The sequence below is a fragment of the Drosophila takahashii genome, chromosome X (genome assembly GCF_030179915.1).
Source record: "Drosophila takahashii strain IR98-3 E-12201 chromosome X, DtakHiC1v2, whole genome shotgun sequence".
Lineage (NCBI taxonomy): Eukaryota > Metazoa > Arthropoda > Insecta > Diptera > Drosophilidae > Drosophila > Drosophila takahashii.
In genome coordinates this window covers 17187822-17210294 of record NC_091683.1, presented here as the reverse complement: position 1 = coordinate 17210294, position 22473 = coordinate 17187822, and the positions used below count along the sequence as shown (strand labels likewise).

Below are 22473 nucleotides of genomic sequence, written 5' to 3'. Positions count from 1 at the left end.
TTTCTTGGGCACTTGCAAAAAATCGTTTGAGTTACATTCGAACAATTTTTTGATAGAATTTATAGAACATTTTTAAGCTTTCCACCCATTCTATAATTTTTTTTACCTTTATTCAACGATTAATTTTGTGAATATTTTTTATCTTCAGTTTCTAATAGATTTCTAAATATTCCTAAAGATATCTTAATCCTTGCCGAATTAGTTTCCCTAATTTTCCCACTTAGCAAATTGTATATTAGTATATTAATTGTATTTTTTTCAAAAGGTTTAGTGTATTTTGTGTAGTGCTTTCTGTCAATTCTTTTGGTGTCAGATTTCAATTTTGTTTCGTTCATTTTCAATGCGTATCGTTTGCTTTAAGGCAACCACAGCAGCAACAACATCAAAATAGGCATTTGGCGGCATTTTTACAAAAGCAACCGCCGCCAGTTGCAAGTTTATTAATTCAGCAACAACTTTGCAACTGTTTTGAGTCAGCAACAGCAACAGCAACAGCAAAAGCAACAGCAAATTGTCATCCCCCGCGGCTTGTTTTTCCCATGTGAAATTTGCATTTTCATATGCCGAAGTGCTGTTGCTGCAGCAGCAATTGTTGCTGATGCTGCTGCTGTTGCTGTTGCTGTTGCAGCAGCAATTGTTGCTGCTGCTGCTTGGTCTCCACACCTTTTGGCGGCAGCAGCAGCAGCGTTTTGGCCATTGTGTTGATTTATGTTCGCATTTTGTGGTCATTTCTCTTAGTTGGCCCAGCCGAGGAAAATGTGACAGCCTTTAGCCAAATCAGCCAACTGAATATGCATCCACATCCATGTGGCTCTGAGCATCTATCTACAGTACATATACGTACACTTTTTGGGGCACTTGCTATTTAAGGCATTTTTACCTGCTTCCACGAGTCGACGAGTAATCTCAATTGCTAATTGAAGTCGTTCGAAATAACTCACCTGCAAGACAAAAAAGAGAAAGGAAGGCAGCGATTTAATACAAATTTGGAATTCGGAATATTTGCTACAGTTATATATTGACTTAGTATGAATTTAAGAAATATATAATAATATATATTTTGGAAAAATACAAAATTATTGTATTTATAAAATGGTATTATAAATTAAATTTAAATTGTATAGGCCATTTCGAATAATTACTTTTTACTTCCGTAGTTATTCTAAGGCAATTTTAATTTTCTAATATTTTTTGGCTCCTTGTCGACTGACGATCAACACCTTTCGCATGACCCCGAAAATAAGGCGTTGACCATCCGCAGCCGCGCATTCGCTCCGGAAAAGCCAAAAGTTATGGGTTTCATTAGGCTGCCTTCGATAGGTGCGATAAGGAGTGACCCGAACAACAGATCGCGGACTCACTCCGAAAACCTTGGACTTCGAGACGTTGAGACTTGAAGACATTAGCACACACCCGCTAATCTAGGCACATAACTCCTCTTTCGTCGGCGATTTCTCGTGGGCTTTGGCTTTGGCCCACAACAAATGCGGAAGCACTTTCCAAAGATGCAGGCTAACTCCTCCAATGCCGCCACTTATCGGGCGCCCCAAAAAAGTAGAAAATAACAGAAAAATATATATACGAATATACAGTGCCCGGTGTATATATGTATATAATCTCGAAAATAGTTGAGCGTAATCGAAATTGCGCATCGTTCTGGATGGGAAAAGGGGGAAAAGCGGGGAGAACGCGGGGAAAAAGCCAGGAAAATTCGATTAAAGGCGACCAGGTAAAATGCAATTAGAGGGTGGGATGCGTTATTAATGTGGAGCGCGAGCTCTGGCAGCCAAACGAGCTGCAAAATATTGATATACATATGCCACATATGTGCACCAAAACCCCACCGATATATATATATATATATGTATATAAACTCGGTCTAGGCATGCGGAAGCGAAAAAGCGCCAAAAGCCAGCGAAAAATGTGCGAAAAAAATGAGAGATGAAAACGCTGCGACGAAAAAACGAAGGCCACGCAATTGCAGTGCAGAAATACCCTTCAAAAGTTAACAGGAAAATATATAAAATAATAATAATAATACTCGTTAATTAAATCGTAGTTATAATTAATTTGTAAGAAAATTTAGTTGTATAAATCTATGATATTGGAAATTAAAAGTGTGATCATATTATTATAAAAAAATGTTTTATATAAATATTTGAATATATATATTATTAAAACCAAATGGTTTAGAGACTCGTAAAAGGATTCAACTAAAGAAAGGTTTAAATATAAATATTTTTTGAAAAATATTTTAATATTTTATATTTTCTTTTTCCAATTTCAAATCAAGCATTATAAATTACCAGAAAATCAAGAGTATCTAGAGAAAAGGAACCGTCTCAACGAAAATCGGTAGCCAAGGAGCCAGGCTTTATATTAGATTGCCAAGTGGGAGGTGTTCACGCACACACATACTCGCACTCACACACACTTGCACACACACTCACACATATAAAGGCTAACAAGCCGGGCCAAGAGACTTGTGTTAAATGAAAACGCATTAAAGCTCAGTGAGCGTTTTTAGTGGGCGTGTTACGGCTCTTGTTTGGAGGGGTGGGAGGGGGTTCAAAAAGGAGGCAAAAAGGGGGCGGGGGGCGTGGCGGGCGGCAGCAGTGGGTGTGCCGCAAATGGCAAGCGGCGCTGCCAACTCGTTTTGCTCACTTTGCCCCTCTAATTCCTTGATTAATTTTGGCATATACTTTTAATCGTATCACAGAAAAAACAAATGGAGAAAGCTGGAATTTCGTTGAGAAAGTGTGATGAGCTCTTGTACGAGTACTCGTTTAAATTATCCAAGGATCTTCTAACTTCATTACCGTTTTATTAGTATTTTTGTTAAAATTTATAAATCATTTGAAAACACAAAAATATTAAAACATATTTTTTATTTTAAAATCATTTTTATATTGATATTGGGTTTTTTTTAGAAGTTTGATATCATTTCGAAAGAGTAAAATATTATAGCTTATTTTTAAAAGTTCCAAGGCAACAGAGGATTTCCGAAATTGATTTCAGATCTTTTTGACACCTTTTAGTATACACTTATTTTTAGAATTTAGAAATCACTAAAATATTTCAAATTGTTTCCACGAAGTCTATAGTAATATTAGATATTTTGAACTCTACTAGCAAGTGGACAGTCCTAACAATCCCGCTGATTGTCAATTTGCCATCGATGACGATGACGATGACGAGATGATGGCGACGGCTTTATCGTTCATTGTCATCTGTACCTCCGATGTCTAATTGGAAAAACACGTGAGCACGCACAGCTGCGTAGTTGTCATAATTAGAGAGCAGAGCACCCATATAGCGCATATATATATATTATATCTAAGATCTAAGATGGGCTGTGTGCGCATAATGGGCCAGCGGATGAGACACTCTATTCGATCTATCCATTGGTGTCGAGAAATAACAAAAATCGCTAAAACGAGAGAGAATGTGCAGAGGCGAAACTGAAACTGAGCAGAGAACTGGGCGACAATTTGCTAGATTGATTGAGGCGTCGTCCCCCGATTTCTGGACTTCTACTGGATCCTCGATCCTCCTGCTAACGATAAAGTGAACCGGTTCAGGCAATTAATGTCTTAAATGCGCCTGCCTGGTGTGGCATTGTTAATTAATAACGCCGAACGGATCGGAACGGATCCCTCCTGGGTTCCAGCGACTAATTGTTAATGCAAAAATCGTTGCAAGTTAGAAAATCAATTTTTACTTTAATGATCTGACAGGTAAGTGCATATTAAACTCGACTGGAATCAACTGGCCCTCCCCGTTCGCTGGTTAAGTGTTAAGTGGGGAACTAAAAATACGTGCAAGATCGAGAGGATGCTGCTGTGGCGGTAATGAAATTGGTTAGCTCCTAACTCAATCGCAGATTGATCTTGAATATTTTTAAGTCAGAAGAGAAATGGTGATGCATCAATTTCCTACGCCAAAAATGGGAGAAATATTTTAAAATGCATTTGATTTCATATTTATATTTAAAGCTTACTACAATTTTAAATATATCCTAATTAATCTTGAATAGTTTTTAGTCAGAAGAATTATTTATAAAATAATTTTACACACATTTAAATTTTATTTCTATTTAAAAGTTAAATATATCGTGTCTATTTCATACGAGTTTTTAGTAGGCCAGAAATGGCAAAATGACACTAAAATAAATTTAACCTGATATTTAAAACTTACAAAAATTTAAAATACATTCCAAAGCTAGTTTCAAATATACTTTGCTATTTATTTGCCACTCGACTCTTGGTCTCTGCTATCTTTTGGCGTTTTGCTTTGGCCACGCCCCCGAGATTGCAGTTGCAAGGGGCCAGTTTCAAAGTCACAACTCGGCCGGCAACACTGAAAAAATTCCAAAAGAAACCGCCCCGAAATACAAAAAAAAAAGGGGCAGAAACAAAAAAAAAACAAAGTGCAACCGCAGGCCAAAGCAAATAGTGTGTGGAGTGGGCGTGGCCAGTTGGAGCGATGCGAGTTGCTAGTTGCTGTTGCTGTTGCTGTTGCAGTTGCCGATGTTGCTGTTGGCGGCGGCGGCGCCTGGCAAATGCACAAGGCCAAAAGACTATAATTAAGCCATGCCAGAGGCCAACTCGGCCGGGCCAAAGGAAAATGCGGCTAAAAGGGAGGGGGAGGAGGGGTGGTCGACAAGCGACAACTTCCTTCTAACCTAAAAAGAGAGGCAGCAGAAAAAATGATACGCAAAGTGAGATGGAAAACGACTTTTATGCAAAATACTAAACAATATCCGTTGTGCGTTGTCAACAAATGACATGAAATTGGCAACAGCAGCAGCAACAGCAACTGCAGCAGCAACATGGGCAAAAGGAGCACATTTCCGTTTCAAGCAATTTCCGCGAGAGCCTCTCTCTTCAGCACTCGAGTGCCATTTGATTGGTAAGCAATTTACGCAGGCGACAGCAGCAGCAGCAACATCAAGAGTTACCTCACCAAAAGCGACCAGGAGAAAGGGGCAGAAAAAAAGCACAAAAACTTGGTTGCAACATCTCTCGACCCTGACCCCGCAAAAACATGTTGCATGTTGTGCTGCCGCCAGCAACAGATTCTGCTTAAAATAAAAGCTCTTCCCTCCACGCGGATAATACTCTTACTTAATTAGTAGAGAATTCTTTGTGAAATTTGTAATTTTTAAGAAGCTTTTGCTTTTCATTTGCTCGCAAATCGCTAGACATAAGTACTGCATAAATACGAATGATAATTTACGAGGTAGTAAATTTTTCAGAAATGTCGTAAATCTTTCATAACAAGCCCGATGATATATGACCCTAAATATCAAGCAGTAATTTAGACATAAATAATCCAAAAAAATCGTTAAATATATTAAATATACTATCAAAATTTAACCAAGGTTCCATTTTCGACAACTTTTAAAGAGGATATTAATAATTTATAAAAGCTTTTGGTACTAAATATTGAGAGCTACAACAAAGTTAAATGAGAATTTAAAAATTCGTTCCTATCGATGACCTATGGGGTTTTGGGCTTTAGGGTTGTATATTGTTGAATATCGATTTATCGATATTTTGTATACCGTAATGATGCCTTTTACTAAACATAATATCGTTATTATTATTTTAAATATCATCTATACAGCCCTACTATTTTCTGTGAGAGCATCCAGGCCTAGTCTTTAACCCATTGTGATCTCCCAGCATCTTTCCATCGTTTGATCTTGTACGCATCAAATGTTGATGCTTCATGTGATGCCGTGGATCGTGGATGCTGGCCGAGCATCCGTTCGTTCGTTTGCTGATTTGTATATCTAATTTTCATAATCTCCCAGCAGCAACAACATCTGCAACATCAGAAATGGCAACAACAGCAACATGAATGGCCACATTCGCCATGCCACAAGCCGCAAGTTGTTTCTGTCTTTCTGGTTGAAGGAAAGGAAATCAAGTCTCTCTGGCTCAGAGGCCTCATTTGAATGCGTGCCATGGCTAAAAGGGGTAAGGAGGAGAGGAATTTCCAGGTGCTTTTCAGGGGGAGGTAGGTGCAACCACAGGCGGCACGTTTAGCAACGCATGTCAACGCAACAACAACAACATCATAATCATCAAGCAAGCGGAGGGTGGGGGCAGTTCTTTTGTAATTAACACAGAATCTGCTTCCGGCAACAGTCCACAATATAAAACAGTCAAGGGAGAAATAATGTGGAAGAAGTCCTGATATTAAATATAATAACAAAAATGATATAATAAATATTTGTAAATATTATAAAAATCAGATGAACTAAATTAAGAATGTTAAAAACTGTAAAAACAGAATAATGCAAAATTTTTGAAAAAAAAATATACAAAAAAACGTCAGGATTAATTTTTCAAACATTATTCCCTTTCAACTTTTTGATTTGAAAAAACATTCCATTCCAATTAATTGTAAAAATATAACCTGACAACCCTGGAAAAACCTTAACTTGCACCTAAAAAATATCCCTTTGTGTGGTAAAAATCCCTATTATTTTGCGGCACAACTGTGTGCATGCGTGCCGGCAGCAGCAAAAGCAGCAGCAGCAACAACAGCAGCAACATCAGCAACCTGCGACATGAGCGACATGGGCAACATGAGCAACATGTGTCCGAGGCGTCTAGCGGGTGGCCCCGCTGCAATCTGCAATGTTATGTAAGCTCGGCTGCGACATCTTCTAGCTGCTGGCAACATGCACCTGAGAGCCAGAGAATGACGAATGACAAGACATGCAAACGAGTCGGAGGCCAGAAAGGCCAGAAGAGAAGGGAGAACGGAGAAACAGGCAGACAAAGGAGACAAGGAGACGTTGACAGTTTGGGCCTGGTCGTGGCCAAGATGTCACTTTTCATTAGGCACCTGGACGGCCTGGTTGCCGCCGTGTATCCTGCAATGTTGCTAGTTGCTAGTTGCTACTAGATAGCTGCTGCTGTTTGGGATGATGCATGGGCACCTGTTGCACGGCGGCGTTTTAGATTAGTCGCCTGTAATTAGTTAATAACATGGCAAGGCATGTCTAAATTGCAGTCGCGACATCAAATTGCGAGCGGCTGCAGTTTTGATGCCTGCATTTTGATTGATGTTGCTGCCGGGCCAGCAGCAGCAACAGCAAGAAAACAGCAGTGGCCCGAACAATGTTATGCATATATTTAATTGATAAGTTTTTAGCACATGATAAATTTTAATATTGTGTGGCAGCAACACAAAAAAGAGCCACTGGCAGCAGCAACATCAGAAGCAGCAACAGCAGCAGCAACAACAACAGCATTCAGCCACCTGTAGCTGGGGCAACATAAGCCGACATAAATCCATTAAAGCCGCACAAATTCCAAGTAAATTAAAAGCAGTTAAACTCAATTGATTTCGAGACGCAGCAGCAACAGCAGCAGCAGTGGCAACAGCAAGAGGAGCAACAGCAACAGCAACCGACACAACACCTCGGCAACAATAAAAATAAACAACCAACGAAAAAGAGCGAACAAAAAATCCAAACTGAAATGGAAGCTGAAACGGAGACCCAGAGGCCTTGGTTCAATAAATTTTTATCGCAGCCAGCGAGTGTGTGTCCATGTCCATGTGGGCCAAAAGGAATGCGTTGATAGTGAAACAAGAGCAACGGCAACAGCAACAGCAGCAACATCAGCAGCAGCAACAGGCTAACGACAACAGACAACCGACAACAGAAGCAGCATTCAAGGCGTTGTACAAACACATACTCGTACATGAAAAAAAAAAACAACAAACCAACAGCGGCAGCAACACTAGAAATTTTTGAGAATTCACCAAAAAAAAAAAGGAGAAGGGATACCAAAAAAGGGTCGCAACAACAAGGAGTCCCACATGACTCATATGCCAGCGACAGCAACTATCTGGCTTTTTTTCAACGCTTTTAGGGTTAACCTCTTGCAAATTGCTTTGATTAAGCTGTGAGAGCTCAACTGAATAAATGAGTGAGTGACTAACTGACTGACCGAATGTGGGCAAGGGAAATATAGCAGCAGGACTTCGTGGAGACAACTATCTAACTCTCCTAGCAAAGGAAGAAAAAAACGTTGGAGCTTGAAGAAAGAAATAAGCTGATGGTGAGTATCTGTTTAATATAGTACACCTTTAGTGAATTTAAATTTTATATAAATTTAGTTTAAAAAAAATTTCTTATATTTTAACAATTAGATTTTTGTAAGGTATAGATCATATGGCGCCCAACGTGGGGCATTTAAAAGCCTTTTAATTCCGCGACCAAAACTGGAGTTTTATTGGCCTTCCGATTTTACTAATTTTTTATTTTCCGCATTTGCTTCCCAAAACATATATGACTAGCTTTTCATTTCTTTCCCCATTCCTCTGGCATCATTTGACTCGGTCAAAGTTGGCTAAATATTTGCCGGATCCAGCGCTTTAGCTTCATCATTTGCGCGGCACCCACGCATGGTTTTTGATAGCCCCACTGCAACACCCCCCCTTTTCCAGCTTTTTCCAGATTTTGGGAGAGCCTTTGCCATTTAACTGACCCAAACCGCCGACTGAAAACTGCAAAATGCAACTACTGCCACTTGTGCAACGGCAGCAACAACAAAACTTTCTCTAGCCAAGAATGTGCGCAGCTGCAGCAACAGTTGCTGCAGTTGCAACAGCAGCAGCAACAATCCTCGCATGTGGGGATAAAGAAATGCTTGGGGCCCAAAAAAAAAAAAAAAATAAATAAAGAAGGAAAAAAAGTAGAAAAGACAGAAATACGCGGCCAGATAGGCCCAAGTCTCAAGTCTTCCGTCTTCTAGTCCAGTTCAAAGCTTTTGGTCCACTCAAGTCATTCATGGCAATTGAAAGGAGAGGGTTAAAAGGGGCACGTGGGGGTTAAGGGGAGGAACAGCACCCGCCGCGTGTCGATTGAAAATTTATGATCACAATTTTGGTTAATGCATTTTCGTGTTTGTGCCATGATTACCAAATGTTATTCACGCTCCACTGACTCGCCTGGGATGTGTTTGTGTTTGTACACGGAAAGAAATATGAGATCGATTTGTAGAATGTGTATTTTAATTGTGATACGATTATTGAGGAAAGAAATTCCAGTACTTATGCTAATGGAATTGTTCTTATTAGAAATATTATTAAGAGTCTGTTATTTTCTAAAATATATTCCCAAAATTTGGAATAGTTCATATTTCTCTGCCTTAATAAGAATATCCTTTTGAAAAATTCATTTCAATTTTTCCCGAGTATTTGCATAGTGTGTGTGTGAGTTCCCTTGGTCAGCAATCAATGCCAAAATGGAGCGGGTGCATAGCGATTGCTTACGGTTAACTAAACATTCCAAACGCTCGAAGAAGGCAAACAAACGTTGGATTCAGGCCCGGCTTTAGGTTTCAGCCTCAGTTTTGGAACTGAGTCTCGATTTTGGACCTCAGGTCTCCGTCGGTGGACAGCAATAAGTAGCAATGCTAACTGGCAGAGTTGCCAGCTTAATGTTTGAATATTTTACATTAATGTTTGTTTAAATTGTAAAAATTTTAACTAAAGGTTATCTATTCAGAAAAAGAATATAATTATATTTACATTATTTTTAAAGATCTTTCTATATAATTATTAAACATAATCAATTTCAAGGCATTTTAAAATTTAAAAATCTTCAACTATGAACAACAGGTGACAACCCTGGCCTAAAACAATCCATTTCGGTGGCTGCTTGGCAGCTGCTGTAAACACACATTTCTCGTGGCTGTTGCTTGTTGGTTGTGATTGTTGCTGCTGTTGTCGCATTTCCGTTTTGCTGCTGTTGCTCCCATTTTTGGGGTTAGGCGGCTGGCTGGCAGGCGTAGGATTGCCGCAGGAGAGCCGAGCTAATGTGTCTTGTAATTTGCATGGCCATTTGTGAAAAAAGTGAAAAGCGCATTGCAAAAAAGTTTTTGTTTCGACCGCCGCCGACGCCGTTTTTTTTTCTGCTTGGTTTTTTTTTGTTTTGCGTAAATTATGCGGCATTTTTACCGTTGCCGGTGGAAAACAGTAGCACTTACAAGCTCCTTTTACGGCCGCCTGACTGCTGACCAAAAGCGGCCAAAAGCAGTTGGCGCTTTTCTCATTCAAAATAGTCGCCAAAAAGCCCCCGAAAATAGCAAAAATAGCAAAACTAGCGAAATTCCAAGAAAATGAGCAACTTTTTATGGTTATGATTGCGTTGTGTCTGCTGTTGCTGCTGCTTCTGTTTTTCCAGCAACTGCTGCTGCTGCGAATGCTAAATATGCCATGGAAAATGGTGGAAAAATGGAAATGCCAAATGTCCCTGCCGCCGTCTCCCCCATTTTAGGCCACGTGGGCGTATGAGCAATGTGGCTCAAGTTGCTGCTGCTGCTGTTGCTGCTGCTTTCACACACAATTAGCGTGTGTTGCATCTTTGTGTGGGTGTTGCACCTTCGCCCTGCTTTTCCCCCCCGCCCCTTAACTAAATAGAAAACTGCAGCATGTCCATGAATCATGCCCAGACTTAAGTCTATTGTTGCTGCTGCCGCACTGTTGTCGTTGACACAATCAACAGAAGCAGCAGCAGCAGCAACAGCAGCAGCAACATGAGGAGCAAGAGCAATTGATTTGGCCAACATACTGGCTGCTGATTGCCAGCCCCTGACTTGGTTTCTTTGACTAATGATACAAACGACAACAGCAACAGTAACACCAACAGCAACACCAACAGCAACATGTTGCTGACACGCGCGCATCGTTAGCAAAATGAACGAACACTTGAGATTTTCTTGCAGTGTTTTATGCGTGGGCCAGGTTGAAATCGGAATGGAATGCCTGTATGCATTTCCTGAGACTTTTTGCAGTCATTGTTGCTGCTGCTGTTGCTACTTGGGAATTTTTGTGATCTGATGTTGCTGCCTGGAAATATTTCACTGATGATCTTGTGTTATTCTTATCAATTGCTGCAGCTGGAAATGCAATTAGTTATATGATAGCCGCTAGGAATGTTGTGTTGCTGCTGCTGACTTGCAACTTGCAACTAGCGTTTATTGTTGTTGACACCTTTTTTTCGCTGGCAAAAACTGTAGAGCCATTAAAATTGTATCGGCTACCGCTATAAGCACCCAAATCCCTGCAAGAAAGCACTAAAAACACGGACATCTGTTCGCCGCTCGATATCAAAAGAGCACGTGACCAAGCGGCAACATCGCAGCATGTTGTTGTTGCTAGCGGCCAGCGGTCAGCAGGAGATTAAATACGAAAAAATACAAAAAACAGCAGCGTTCGCCTTGTAATATCATAATTCACACGGTGTTCGGGGGGAAAAAAAACAAGAAAAGGAGGGGGCGTGGCACGGGGGCGGACGAGCAGCACGATTCCGATTGTGAGGCTGCGATTGCTGGCGGGTTAACCGGCGATAAATCGATTGGGCCAAAAGGGCAAACAGGTGGCCAAGTGCAAAAATAAAAAAGCGAAAAAATGCGTAAAAAAGGGAATAAAACCCAAAATCAACTGGTTTTCGGGACACGTTTTTGCAACAGCAGCAGCAAAAAGGGAGCCAAAAATACAAAAGAAAAAAAACAAACTGGGTCTGTAGGCCAAAAAGGAAACACAGTTAAAACCGGGAACAAAAGCAAAAAAACCAAGCCATGATGAAATTTTAAAGATTTAAAAACAAAAGGAAGCGCAAAAGGCGAGCGTGCAACCTTGAGATAATTTAATCGTTTCTGTTCAAGAGCAAACACAGGCACACATAAAAATGCACAAAATAAAATACGAAATATATAAATAAAAGGAAAACCAAACCCACACAAAGGCAAAAAATGCATGTCGATGATGCCGATGATCGAGCCAAAATGCAGGCGCAAACAATTGAAAGCATTTTCGCAAATCGCAAAAGCGGAAACAAGAGCGAAAGCGTTGACAATAAAGGCGAAAAAAAGTGCACTGAAATACTATTCTAAACTTATATTAATTTATATAAGATATATTTAAAATCTCTAGTATATTCTAGTATTTTTCTATCACTTCTTTCATTTAGTTTTAGGACAATTTAAGTGCTTCGATTTGTTTAATTAAATAAATATATTTCTTCGGACTTTACTGCCAAATAAAGGCGGAAAAGGTGCACTGAAAAGCAATTAACCTTATATTAATTTATTTAAGATATATTTAAAATCTCTAGTATTTTTCTAGTATTTTAAAATAATTTCTTTCATTTAGTCCAATTTAAGTGATTCGATTTGTTTAATTAAATAAACCTTTTCCACCGGACTTTAATGCCAAAGTTTACTATCTACTGTTTTATTTAGAAAGATCTCAAATCTTCGGCACGCATTTCTCCGCCCCCCGCGCTTTTCCACTTTGGCCTTGAGATTTGTGCAAACAGAAGGGAGCTCAATACAGAAGTGGATTTCCTTCAGCTCGATCACCATCGCAGTCTCTCGCAGAAGGCTCTTCAGGAGCTATAGGAAAACGAGTGCCGAGCATCATCATCAGCAAACACTGATAAATTATTTGACAGATTATATTTGCGTTGAACTTTGGGCCGCGGAAAGAAAGACGGCGGCAACATTAATAAAAATGAGAACACATGCTGACGGGATATTTTTGAGGTGGGCCAGAAAGAGGGGGCGTTTTACAGGAAGGTGGTTGGGAAGCACAAGTGCAGCCGTAAGTTTATGAGGCAAACGCAGAAATAACCAACAGAAAGAAGGAAAAACTTTGGATTCCCTTTTAAGTTTTCTTTTAAATTATTAAATTTAAAAAAAAATTAATATTTAATTTTTTTTTGTAATTCTTAAAATAATTATATATTTAAAGTAATAAGATTGTGGCAAATACAAACAAATTCCTTCTAAATTCCCATACTTTTTGAAGGTCTAAAGCCTACGTTAAATTTAACAGACGGATGAGAAAACGGATTTAAAGGAAGTTTTTAAAATCTAAAATAGTAGAATTACCGATTTTCATCACTCCTTCCTTTATAAATCTGGCATTCCCTGGATTTCGGCGAGGGTATCTATGAAAAAGCGAACTCCGCTTTGCAGCTGAGAGAAAGCTCCGGGTCTGCTGCACTTTTGCCGTTGCTCTAACAAATGAGCGTCATGTCTTTGCCCGTCGCAAAACAAATCTGAGCAATTTTTTATGATAAATAACACCCGGCTAAGGGGGTAAATAGATGAGGGAGGTGGAGTTTCCAGGGAGGGGGGGCAACAACAACTAGGCAGAGACTGTTATATTTAGTGTAGGCCCCCGGGCAGTTAACGGCCAGCGAAAAAAGGGGGGGCTAGGTGAGGTTTTGGGGAGCGGCAAACAGCCGGCAGCTTGTGCAAACAAACAAATCGCCATAGATTTATTTTAGTGCAAAAGCCTTAACACACTAAATTGCTCAGGCATGCGTGGGTTAACCATCTCTCGTGGTTCCGAGAGGAGATCCCAGATCTGAATCCATGGGCCATACGAACGTATCGATGTGGCGATGAAAAATACTGGCTTTCAACGCGGTAATTAAAAGATGAATCGTCCTCGTGCTCCTCCATCTCCCTCTCACCTTTCGCCCCGTCTCTCTCTGCCTCTCCATCTCCCTCTCGATCGAGTTGGGATACAAATTATGCTTCATTAGGCCAGATAACGCCCCAGATCAGGGTAGCTACATATATCCAGCAAATACATTTGTAGATACATATGTATGATTGATTAATGCTTTTAACATGTCCGCAGCAAATTGGAATGGAATGGAACGGAATGGCATTGGAATGTAGAGGCGGGAGATAGGCGGAAAAAGTCTCGCTAACGGTCGACCGAGAACATTTTCCACTCCATTTCGAACTAATGATTTTTCGCCTTTTCAATCTTTGAAGAAATGTGCGATAGTTAATCATCGGGAACTGCGGAATGGAACAGTTCGAAAGAGTTATTCTTTTTGATAATTATTTTTTTTTAATAATTTGTAATTTTATTTTTGAATGTGTCTTTGAACTATTTCCAATTTCAATTTAATTATTAGATTTTTATGTTAAGCCGTTTTGGTAGGATAATTATTTTTAGGTTATATTTTGTTCACTCGGTAGGATACTTGAAGCCCATGACATACGTACACATGTTGCAATAACCTTATTTGCAAAACCAATTACGGTTAAAAAAAAAGCCAAACTGATGGCTCATTAAGTCTTCTTTTCCGGAGGATCCGCTTCCCACCAAATTTTTGGGTTTATCGCGTTCTGTTTTTCGTTTTTGTTTTTTTTTTTTACCAGCCAGCTGCAAATTGTTCTTTGAAATTCGCGCGTGCCAAAAATAAATTTCAGCTTAAAAGTGAAACAAAACATAAAACACAACACACGAAAACTGCGGAGGGGCCTCGGTTTTATTTTCTGAGGATGTTACCTGCTGACTTCTGTTTCGGTTTCTGTCGCTCGTTTTAATTTTTATGGCTCGGAACCCTTGTCTTAAATGCGTTCGTTTCATTGCCGTTGGCAGCTGTTTGTCGTTTCGTTTTGTTGACCCAAATTTCTTAACCGAAGATTTCTATCAGACGACGAGAACCTGGCCGAGAAGTACTATGCATGCTATACTATACATTAAAATTAAAACCCTTGGTTGCCGTAGGGTAACCCTTTTTCCTTTTTTTTCTTTTTTTTTTTTGGTTTTAGTCTAGTGAAAGTTTCTTGGCGCGTGACTTTTTTCGAAGGAGGGGGAAAGAAAGGCCAACGAAAGCGAGGACCAGCTGCTTGGCCAACTGTAAATGGACCGTTAGGTTCTCAGCCCCTCGCGGAGAAAGTCCAGATCGATCTATCATTTCGACAAAGGAAATGGAAGATGACCAAGATATTTGCATTTTTTTTTAATAACCTACCGTTATAACTTTCACTATTTAGGGGTTGGGTGAACAGAAATTATACAGATGTCGTTAAAGGTTTATTTTAAAATAACACAAATATATTAAAATATTTGTATAATATATCAAATCAGCAAAGGTAAAAGTTATTTATGGGTTAATAATAAAAAATAAAAGTCTTTAAAAGTATAGAAATAATAAATAGTTTCTACAATGTAGATACCATGTAGATATTATCTACATTCGACATCAGAGGAAATCATGATTCCCAGGCTTACCCAAATTACACATTAGATTAGAGAGGTGGCCTCCACACACTCAGATTTCCGCCAAAGAACTCACCTGCAATGAAAAGGAATGAAGAAAGAAAATTAATTCTCAGTTTGAAGATGAAAATAGCCACTCTTATTAATAGACAATCAATCAGCGGGTTCCGACAAAAGGCCTCCGACAGGCTGGCTTTGTGCGGGGAAACCGAAGCGATCTTGGCCAGCATTTCTCATCCACGGACCCCAAGATAATGGCCACTGTACATGGGCCCCGTGCTCTGCAATTAAGCGGCAATTCAATTCAGAATCGGCATTGGAATCGCAATGGGAATGGCAATGGTCAATGGGCAATAACCAAGATATGGCCACAAAAGGCCCATGGTGCGGAGTCAAGTGCAAACACTTGCGACCTGTCAGCTTCGAGCGGCCGTTGCAACAATGGCCTTCTCGCTTTTCCGCTCTGCGAAATTGATTAAACTCATTCATAATGACAACGGCAGCAGTGCTCCAAAGCTCCAATAACGAGTTCTAGAACTCGGAAACCACTTCGATTTGTTGCCCTATCAGCAGGGCTAAGAAAAATCAACAGATCAAGTATATTTGTGAAGTTGAAAACTTGGATATTAAACAATTAAAAGTTTTCTAGTTTACTAACAATTTATTCTGCATTTAAATTTAGATTTTTGTAAATTTTTATTTAGGGGATACAAAAGATTCTTTCCATACTTTGGGATTTTTAAGTAAATAATTAGTAGTAAATATAATTTGTTGCATTATTTTTAAAATATACAAATGTTTATGTTCAAAACTCGAAAGGATTCTGATGTATTTTTTTAAATCTATATAATTTTTATCAAAACCACTGGCAACCCAAGTTTCCAGCTGGTGTACTGAACACAGAGAGTATCTCCTGTCAGCAGTCAATTGTGGCTAATGAACTAATGGACACTTCATGGCCAAAAGCAAGCGGAGGTATAATAAAAAAAATCACATTTCTTTCTCTTTTTCGCTTGTGGCCTAAAAAGTGTGACCAGCTTCGTTTTTGAGGGGAGTGGGAGTGGCAAAAATAGGGAGAAAGGAAAGGCGTGGCCTGCAATTTACACACGCCGGTCTGTCTCCCCCCACCAGAAAAAAAAGATATGATCCAATTCAATTTAAGCGCGTGTCTCATGGCGAAGGTAACAACAATTTCAATGCATATATTTGTATTTGCAGTGACCCAGCTGCAATTGTTGTTGCTGGTGTTGTACAAATGCAATTACAACTAAAACACACACACGGCAGGGGAAAAGCAGGGGGGAAATGGGTGGAAAACAGGGGAAGGGCCAGCCAGCAAACGAAACACGAAGAGGCAACACAACACAACACAACACACACACACACGTGCGCAACGGGGAGGGGGTTTTAAAACAGCGGCTACAATTTTGTTTTTGCTCCGCCCACTTTCCCACATCTATCGCAAGCGAATGACGAATGAACGCGAATGGGGGGAAATTAACGGGGGTGGAGATCAGAGCCAGTTCGAAAAGTATTTGCGCTGCGAACTTAATCGCAATTATTGCAATTAAAGACTTTTATAAATATCTGGTCACTTTGCAGCTTCCTGCAAGTAATTGGTCACACTAATATAAACATTTGGCCTTGTTACTTAAGAAGTTTTTGAAACTATTCGATTGGAATTATTTGCAATTGAATACTTTTATACATATTTGGTCACTTTGGAGCTTCTTAAAGGTAATTGGTCACACTACTACGATTAATTAGACTTGTTACTTCAAAAGTTTTTGTAAATACTTGAAAACATATGAAAATATTTTTTTAATGAAAAAGTTTTACGGTTTAATTGTTGTCTAAGCTTAGTTTAATATTAATTTTACCTCTCCCTCCAAAAAGATTTCTTTTTTGTTTTAAACGTTTGTAATAACATAAAAGTTGTTCAAAAGAAAACTTTAAGTCGGTCGAATATTTCAGGAACTTGCAATTGAAATGCTAAACCAATAATAAATTCCCTTCCCGTTTTCCCCGAAACCCTTTTCTTAGCTCTTCTCCTCATAATTTTTGCATACCGAAAAAGGGAAATGCGAATCAATCTACCTCGTTTGCCCGTGTTGTTCCCTCAAGAAACTAAGAAAGAGATTGTGGCAGGGGTAAAACAAAAAAATAGAAGCAGTACCAGAAGAATTGAAAGGCGTCTGCATTTAGATGAGACAGAGTGGGAGAGGCAATTTCAAGGAGGGGGTGGCCAAAGGGGGCGGTTTTCCTCTCTAGGTGACGAACGTCATCGTCGCCGCACTCAAATCGTGGGAAAATGTTTTTATGCTCCTGTTGCTGTTGTTGCTGTTTTTTTTTTTTGTTGTTGTTATTGTTGTTGCCACGTTGTGGCTGTGTCTACGGCTGTGTTGTTAGTATTGTTGTTGCTAGTTGTTTGTCGACTGTGGGCTGATGAAAAGCTTTTTTGCCGCTCGCCGCAATTCGTTTCGCTGCATTAAGCAGGGCAAAAACCTAAAAAAAAAAAATCCCTCGATATGTTTTAAAAGGAGAGGTTTGATCTCAGGAACTAAGAACTCCATTTTAATATCCTTAAAATAAAATCGAGCCGGGAAGTTAATGTTCTTTTTTTTAACAAAATTATTGTAATAATATCACGATTAATATTTTATGATATTTAAATAAATTTAAATAAAATAAGTCATGACTCAGAAAAGTTTTATATAAAAAAGTACATATGTTTACAGAAAGAAAAAAATAGCTGGCAATTGATTTGATTTTACTTTATTAAAAAAAAACCCAAGATATTTTCTATGGAAATAGTTGCCTTACTCAATCGCCTAGTCGACTTCTAGTGCAAAATTTGAGTGCCTCCGCTTAGATTATAGAAAACTGCCATATTATATATTTTAGTAATATATAGAGAAAGCAAAACGCAGCGGCGAATATAACATTCACCTGATCTGCCCGTTCGTCCACACGGTTTCTTCGCTTATCGCACACGCATGCCGTGCCCTTGGTCCTCCCGCTGTCGCCACCCACCACCCACCAACCACAAAATCCATCGCTCACCGCCCACACGAGCGTACTTTGCCTTCGCCTTATCAGCGGCAAAAAAAAAAATAGAAAAAAAATAGCAACGTTTATCGCCGAAACGGCTGAGCAGCACTTGCATATATGCAATTCCAAACAATTTCTCCGCTCTGCGAGTTTTGTTTCTAATTGAATTTCAGGCGTTTTCAATTTCTTTTTTGTCAACTTGCTTTTGTTTTACGACTCTTTAGACTGATAATACACAAGCAAATGACTGATAAAGTCAAAGCCGGCAATAATAATAATAGAAGCAACAAAAAACACTAGTACCAACTACAACAAAAATGCGAAAAAAAAGTACGAAAGAGACGATTTTATATTTCGCGACAGTTCAAGGCATTTGCGCTTTAGCACCACGACAGAAAGTCTGCCATTTAATAAAATATTGCAAAAAAGAATCGAATTTAATGGCTTAATTATAGATTATTTTAGAGCAGTATTATTTTAATATTAAAAGTCATTTAGTAGTTATCCTTGAATATCGAAGCTAATACTTTACTAAAGAACATTTAGCAAAAAATAACTGAATATAGTTAGAAAAGCCCTTCAATTTATTTTAGGAACGAAAATTTATTTAGAAAAACTTTACTAAAATATATTTTTGTAATCATATTATTTACTTGAGTTTTTCTACGAAGCCCCATGATTTATTTAAAAGATTAAACTTCTTAATACAAAAGAGTTACGAAAGCAGGGAAAATCTTTACGTAACTGTCATATTTCCAATGCCCACACTGCGTATGCTTGACGCATCGCATCGCATCGCATCGCGTATACGCCGTGTGTGCTCGTGTGCTATATGCGATTTCACGCGACTTGACTCACCCTGTTTGCTTATGCAGCAGGCAGCGGCAAATAGAACAAGAATAATAACCGCTCTGGCAAAGATAAATATTACACAAAAACCAAAGATCAGTCTCTTTTTTTTTCTTGTATAATTTTTTTTATTTCCTTAATTTATTTCCTTTGGGATAGGCATGTGTTGGTTTTTTTTTTGTGGACTTCCTTGAACTTTATATATGCGTTTTATGAATGCATTTCAAACGTGGCATTCATTTCTTGTGTGTGCGCGCTCTCTGCACATTTGCACGAAAAAAAAGCACAGAAAAAAAAGCCATGTAGTGTTAAATATTAAATGTGCGGCGGATAATTAGGGGGAATTATGAAGGCGAACGGCACGAACTGAAAGGAATTTCTGCCTTTGAACACGTAGACGCGACGCAGACGCGATGACGACGCGGCAGCGACGCGAACGGCGGCGTCAGCAGAAAACGCGTGCAGCCTTGAGAAGATCGCGATAGCGACTGAAACAGCAGCAAGTTCAGCAAGAACAGGCAAAAATCTCAGCCGAACAGGAACAAAAAATTTAAATCGAAATACACACAAATACACATTGGAAATCAGAAAAACGCCTGGCGATTTTTGCGCGCGTTTTAAAACGCGCGCGCACGCCCAGGAAGGATGTGTTGCTGCTGCTGCTGCAATTTTCGTTGCTTATGTTGCTGTTGCGTCTGCTGCTGCTGGTGGCTCAAACTTCGCGCTGTGCCGCAGTTGCAGTTCGATTCAGTGGGAAACGCGCGACGACGCACACAAATAACTAACTAACAGCGGCTGTAGTAAAATGACAACTGAAACCGCAGCAGGCGAAATGAAAACGAGTAACGATAGAGCAGAAAAATACAAAAAAAAGAAAAATAAAATGAAAAGAAAAAAATACAAGGCACACACACAAGCCACGGCAAAATAAATAAAATAAAAATTGACGATGGGCAGCGGCGACGACGACGGCAAACGCAGCTGCAGTTGGCTAGTTCTACGGGTCAGAGATGCCAAAACGCCGGTGATTTTGCCGGAAAATCAACGACAGCGACAGCTTTCACTTGCTAACGTATGCAAGTGATTTATTTAGCCCCTATTTTTATAAGAATTAATTAATCCTGCCTTATCTTGCATTGATCTCCTTAAAATATCGCTTATTGTTTAATAAGAAAAATAAACAAAATGTAAAAAAAATTAAAGTCATAATTAATTAATTTCTAAAAAAATATACTTAATAAAATAAGAAATGCATTTATCTTAAAATATCTTTTATGTTAAAATAAACTAAAATATTCTGCAGATATTTTATTAAACAATATGTAAAATATGAATAAAACAAAAATCATAAATATTTTGAATTTGTAAAAATGTTGAAAAAATCTTAAAACCCTATATCTTTAATTTCCTTTTTTATACCCGTTACTCGTAGAGTAAAAGGGTATACTAGATTCGTGCAAAAGTATGTAACAGCTAGAAGGAAGCGTTTCCGACCCCATAAAGTATATATATTCTTGATCAGGGTCACTAGCCGAGTCGATCTAGCCATGTCCGTCTGTCCGTCTGTCCGTCTGTCCGTCTGTCCGTCTGTCCGTCTGTATGAACGCTGAGATCTCAGAAACTACAAAAGCTAGAAGGTTGAGATTTCCCACACATATTCTTTGGTTTCCTACGCAGCGCAAGTTTATTTTAGCCGAGCGCCACGCCCCCTCTAACGCCCACAATCGCCCACTAACGATTTTAAAATGGGTCCTGCGTCCACATCTTTAAAGATTTCCGAGAAGTATAAATGCAATTTTGTTGTGTATATTTATACCTATCGAAATGTAGAAGACATTTTTCAAATCGGACCATTCATTAAAAAGTTATACGATTTATAAATTGTCAACATATATCTATCTCCCTCGCACTCCCTTTAGCTGAGTTACGATTATTAGTCGGGACACCAACCCGACACAGCGTTCGCACTCCCTTTAGCGGAGTGACGGGTATTAGATAGTCGGGACACCAACCCGACTATAGCGTTCTCTCTTGTTTAAGTTTGGTAATAACCAACAATCAACAGGTGATGGAAGAGTTTGTATAAAAAATATTGACTAGCTTTTTTTCTTTGTTCTAACCCAGATCAGCACTGATTCTAACATTCTTTTTGCAAACTTTTCACTTTTAGCTGCAATCGCCGTCGAGATGCAGTGCGAGCGAGAGGCTGGCAGCGCGGCGAATGAGCGGTGCGGAGCGAAAGAGACGGAGAGCGAGAGGTGGCACTTTGCTGCCACGCTTCGTCAGCTGTTCGTTAGTCGCTTTTTTTCTATTTTTTCTTATTTTTTTTTATTTTTGTTTTTATTTGTCGTGTGTGCGGAAGTGCAGAGCGTGGCGTTGGCGGCGTCGCCGGCAGAGGCGGTAGCGTCGGCAGCGGAGCGCAGCAGCGTAAGTGCAAGGCCAAACGCGTGCGAAAGAGAGGGACTTGAAGGGAGAGAGAGACAGAGAGAGAGCGAGGGAAGAAAGGGTGCGGTGTGGGTAAGAAATACAATTTTCATTTGTTTTTATATATTTAAAGTTTTATCTTACTCTTTTTAAACTACATTGATATTTAATAATTTTTAAATTAAATCTATTATATTCTTTATTAAAATAATTTTTGTAGCTTTAATTTTTTTCTTTTTATAATTCAATGTTTTTTAGTTGGTGATTTTCTAAAGTTTTTTTTATTTTCAATTATTTTATCAATGTCATCTTGTAATTTCCTGTGTAGTGTATTTGTTTGTTTTGACTGGCAAGTGAAACTGATCGCGTTAGAATTGCGGATAGCGCGTGTTTTTCCATTTCCCTAAGCCACCGCCCACTCCTAAAATATTTTACACCCACAACAACACGTAGAATTACACAAAAAAAATATATATAAATTATTTACTTTAATATAATATTTTTAAGTAAAATTTAAAAATATTGAATAAGTTATAAAAAAATAAATTACAAAATATTAAAAACAAAGTTTATTTCTTATTTTTAAGTAAGTTTTATACAATCTAGATCTCAAAACCCAATGTGATCTTATTTATTTGCGGTGCATAGAAGAAGCCTTCTCCCATTCCATTCGCAAAATGCACGCGCGTGCCCTTGAAAACTTAACCCAACAATCGAGCCAAGGCAATTGTTGCCAAGACCCCCCAAGATAACCCCCTTCTAACCCCCCGCCCCTGGCACTTTCAAACTGTTTGCTGGCAAACAAAAGAAAGTGCAAAAATTGTTGAAATTTTCTTAGCGAAATCAGCAACAATCGAATTCGAATCTCGCACGTAAAATGTTGCTAAGAGCCAATGGCCAACGATTTTCATTGCCAAACACAATTTTTATACAAATGCGGTAAGGTTTTTCTTTTTCTTTCTTTTTATTTTTTGCATTGCTATTCTTCGCCTAGTTGCGCAAAAAGAACGAATATAATTCGCCAAAAACTCAACACAAATCACAAGGTATAAGGCGTAGGATCTAAAGGAAGTAGCGTAAAATTAG

At 39.0% G+C, this 22473-nt stretch overlaps 1 protein-coding gene across 8 annotated transcripts in view; it reads right to left on the bottom strand.

Annotated features, from left to right (window-relative positions):
* mamo (maternal gene required for meiosis) overlaps positions 1–22473 on the bottom strand; it is a 147504-nt gene that overhangs the window by 68686 nt on the left and 56345 nt on the right. Inside the window, exons 1-2 of one of the 8 annotated variants that reach the window (XM_070218735.1) lie at positions 19331–19779; positions 18973–19223 (exon numbers count right to left, since the gene is read on the bottom strand). The exons of 6 other annotated variants lie outside the window; for them this stretch is intronic. The gene's annotated coding sequence lies outside the window, so the exon portion shown is untranslated. Of the gene's footprint in view, positions 1–18972; positions 19780–22473 lie in introns of those variants that run through there. One more of the 8 variants, XM_070218734.1, reaches the window with a different exon arrangement.